The sequence below is a fragment of the Coenobita brevimanus genome, chromosome 84 (genome assembly GCF_032717465.1).
Source record: "Coenobita brevimanus isolate Jiangsu-jjx chromosome 84, ASM3271746v2, whole genome shotgun sequence".
Lineage (NCBI taxonomy): Eukaryota > Metazoa > Arthropoda > Malacostraca > Decapoda > Coenobitidae > Coenobita > Coenobita brevimanus.
This window is the reverse complement of record NC_137037.1, coordinates 6,835,678-6,840,399: the sequence shown is the minus strand read 5'-3', so window position 1 is coordinate 6,840,399 and position 4,722 is coordinate 6,835,678. Positions and strand designations below refer to the sequence as shown.

Sequence of the window (4,722 nt, the reverse complement as noted above, 5' to 3'; positions counted from 1 at the left end):
TATATATATATATATATATATATATATATATATATATATATATATATAAAAACGAACACTAAAGGCTGCTACTCTTACTACAATATTAAGCACTGCACGTGTATACAGTATAACATCCCAACCTGTTGCTGATTCCCGGTCTTTGCGTCGGACTTTATTTTTCCATTCTTACCTTCTTTGGGAATTAGCTGGAAATCAGAACATAATTTTTCCCATTCCCGGGTGGATGGTACATCTCCAGACAGCACCACAACCCATTCCACAGCTTAATATGGAGAGAATGATGAAGAGAAACCATGGAATGTATTTTCTGTGCAAGCAGGTTGCACTGGCTGCTGCTGGCTAAGTCCATGAATTGTAATTTAGGGAGGAAATATAGAACATGAATCTCACATGACACAGCTCGACTGGGGCTCAAGTTACTTTCTGTTTTATGGCGCTGGAAGGGGAGGAGTGGAGAGGGTGAGAGAAAATAGAAGAGAAAGAAAGAAAGAAGGACATACAGACTAGAAGGAGAAAGGAAAGTACTGTAGTGTGGGGACTGCGAGGCGAGAGGAGGGAGTGGCAGACTAGGGGGGAGGGAGAGAGGTAAGGGAGATGTAGTAAGGGAGGAAGGAAGTCAGGGGGACAAAGAGGGGTGGGAAGGCTGGAAAAGAGGAGGAAGCACATAATGGGGAGAAGCAGCATAGGAGAGTGGGGGAAAGAGGGGGAAGGATAGTGAGGAGAAAAGAGTGTGTGTGTGTGTGTGTGTGTGTGTGTGTGTGTGTGTGTGTGTGTGTGTGTGTGTGTGTGTGTGTGTGTGTGTTACATAGATACCTAGACCCGTCGGGTTTTGTGGTGTTTAACAACCCCTATATTCTATCACGTCTCTCTCATTTCCTTCTTCCTCCCTTGAGACGATTTGCTTCAGCTTATAAGATATATTCAGCCTGTAGGGTTTAAATACAGCCTCCTGTAACGCCACTGACTACTAAGATGCTCTCCAAATTAGAGCAAAATAGTCTGCACACACCAATAATGGAATATTACTACAAACTACTGTATCAGTATTGAGCCAGACGCCATAATCCCGTAAGGGGTGGCCATTCGTCTTTTAGTTAGTCGTTTTACGGGGAAGGGCACTAACTCTCCACCAACTCACTTGTTGGCACGAAGGGAACACGTATGACTTGGTTATATGGTTACCACTCACCGTTGTAAATGGTTTCATGGCTTGCAGGAAATCATTAGGCTTGTCACTCAATGTAAAGCCACCTGACAAGGACAGACGGGTATTAAAAAGTGACAGGAGAGATGGAAGAAATAGGAAGAGAGGAGGGCAGACACAGAAAGAGGATGATAAAGGTGAAGGAAGAAGTAGGTGACACTGCATTAAGTGAATATATGATTGTCGCCACTACATACCACCAAAAATATGGGCAGTGAGTAGGATTCGAACCTACGTGGGAATATCCCATCTGATTTCTAATCAGACGCCTTAACCACTCGGCCATCACTGCAAGCACATAATTCTAGTCATATCTACACACACCAGTTCAACCCCCTTAGGACGATGCCGTGTTTATACGAGTATACTATTAATATTACCACCGATCTATTCTACTTAGAAATTTTCAAACTGGCAGTCTCCTGAAAGCTTTTAACAGATTAGTCCGTGAATGTATCTGTAGTGTAGTCTTAATACCCAATGGATTTAGCTTAGATCAGACCCCTTGTATAGGAAGAGTTAAATGACCTGTGGCCCACTAAACCTCCCTCCTCTTTCCAACTCACTCCCCCTCTCTCTCTCTCCATATATATATATATATATATATATATATATACACACACACACACACACACACACACACACACAAAATATGCAAGAAAGAAAGAACCAAAGGTCAGGGGCTCGCAAGATTGTTCCCTCCGAGAAGAAACAAAAACAAGACAACAGAGAGTCAAATTCAAGATCCGTTCACTTCGAGATGCCTGGACACACTGCGTTTGAATGACTGGACATCATAGACAGCAGGAAATACAGGCAGAGGGAGACAGTTCCAGAGTTGACCTGTTGCATACATAAAGGACTGGGAGTAACGGGTCCAACAATAAGAACCCACCACAGTCGTTCTTGTGATGGGATTAAGAACAACCTTCAGTCTGCCCCCTTCAGCCAACTAAGCTCTATACAGTTACTTTTTGCTGGCTTTAACTGATTATATTCAGCTTTGGAGAAACAGATGATGAAAACAGCAACGCCTTCACCACGAGAGATTTCCCAATTGTTGAACAGAATCGCTTGGTTGCAACAATAAGATAAAACAAAACATTCACTGCAGTGTAGGGGCGAGGGATAATATTCCTAACCACTGCATTAAAAGATGTCTTCCTTTAACTGAACTGAAATCATTTTGCTGTAACAATGATATAATACAAGAGACGCCATCGTACTCCGCTGATCAAAAGTTGTAATTCAGAAATGCTGAGACTAATGTGTAAATCTCATTCCAGATTAAAGTTGCTTGCCTCAGTCCCCGAGCTCAGGTTCTCATCAAGATCTTTAAGCATTTTGGAACCAGAATTCAAAATTCTGGTCTTGCTCTTTTTAATCTGGAACTGGGTCGGTTACGTGAGGAGTCGCTCGGCATTAACTGTATACTGATGGAATTTATCACTGGATCCATGACGAACTGGAGTCCTGTAATTGTTATTTTTATTATTATTTTTTTACTAGGACCTTGGAAGGAGTACTGGGAAAGGGTTAGGGAAATAGTGATAGAGTTACAGTAGCGGTAACAGAGGTACAATAATATATGTAAAGGAAGAGAAGCACCACATCGCATCGCAAACAGATGAACAGAAACTGACAGCAACAGAGGCACAGCACAGCACCGACACAAAGACTGCATAGAAACAGAAGCACCGTGATAGGACGAAGCATACACTAACGAACACAGCAGCAGCATACTAACAGAGACACAGCAAAATCAGCTCAAGAAAAGCAAACACAAGCACTGCACCAGAAGCATGTTAGCTGATACTACGAAGAGATGCATCAAAGTAACAAAACAAGGAAATATAGGACATTACGAGATGCACTTCACAGTAAAGTCAGTAAAGCACAGCACGAGAGGCACAGCAACAAAACACGCACACAATATCACAACAACAGCACACAAACAGAAGCGGTACACAGACTCAAGCACAAGGACAAGTGGGTCATTCAGTGTGTTTTATCGTGGTTGGGAGGACACATGAGGCTGTATATCTGACGAGACTATAAGCTTGCTCTCTTAACTCACGACCAAGCACATTACATCACCCAACACTGCAGTGAGCTACGGCATTACACTGTACAGTATTACCACATTTTACAGCGTACTGTGCCCAACTGCAGCCCTGTGTTGGAGTGGAGTGTGCAGATATCCACAGTACATCCCCCAGACTAAACAATACCCTGGCACCACAGCATTACCTGTGGTCATACCACACACTACCCCAAACCACACCACACTGATACACTTAACAATGACCACCACAACACGATGTCACGCCATCATATTTACCTCACCACACCAACATACTACACCACAACACACCAACCCACATCACCACATTAAACCAAAGCATTGGCTAGGACGGTAGCACAAGCTGTACTGGAGACCACAATACCGTACTTACTAAATTTTTAATTTAGCAAACCAACACCACCATCAGGACCACCTCAGAGGAACACTCAGCAATATATAAAACATCATTAGCCTACACCAAGCCACACCTTCACACTACACCACAAAACACCACCTCACACTACAGCACTAATACACTACACTGCACCTTCACATTACATCACATCACCACCACACAACTGTACATCGACACACCATTCAAAGCCATTACACTAAACCACACACCCAACACTACAAAACCAACGCATTACCTCACACTTCACAATATACAAATTTATTACCGCTACCTGACACTATATCATACATCATACTCAACACAGCCACACGACCTTGATTTTTCCAGCACAATATACCACAAAGCTTTATCAACACACCATGAACACGAAAACACGAGTAAATTACACTATCAGATTACACCACAGCATACCACAACACTATATCAGCACACCATTAATTCCATACCATTATCTGATTGCACTATCAGTTTACAATATACCACAACGCTATATCAACACACCATAAACACCAAACCACCATCAGGTTATATATCAGTTTACACCATCCCACTCTACCACAGCACCCACCACAACACCAGCACGCCAACCACAGCGCCGCACTGCCTTGTTTTGTGACATAATTTAATGCAACGTTACATCATCATGAACCTGCGATGGCTCCCTGGTTACCCTACTTATCCCGATATGTTCACTGAAAACGACATATTTACATTATTCTTGCTGCTGTCACACGACTTTATTCTGCCTGGGGAAGTCCCCAAGTAGGTAAGAAGTCAATGAGTCTAAGATATTTTTCTTTTTTACTTTGCTTACAAGAATAACAATGTGTTTGGGATAGAACCAATTAGTTGCAGAAAAAAAGAAACAAAATGCTATGTTATTGAAAAGGCTTATATACTTGCAGATATAAGAGCAGCAGCCAACTACAACTGCTGATAATACGATAAACGGTGTGCAGTGTGAGAACATAAGCCTCTTAACCGATCTACTCGTGTAACTCTGTTATACAACTGAATTACTACATAACCACAGAC

At 42.4% G+C, this 4,722-nt stretch overlaps 1 non-coding gene across 1 annotated transcript; it reads right to left on the bottom strand.

Moving 5' to 3' along the window:
• Window positions 1–1,417: 1,417 nt before the first annotated feature.
• On the bottom strand, window positions 1,418–1,499 carry TRNAS-AGA (transfer RNA serine (anticodon AGA)). Its single transcript has one exon. It is a non-coding gene; the product is annotated as a tRNA-Ser (tRNA).
• Between the last annotated feature and the right edge of the window lie 3,223 nt (window positions 1,500–4,722).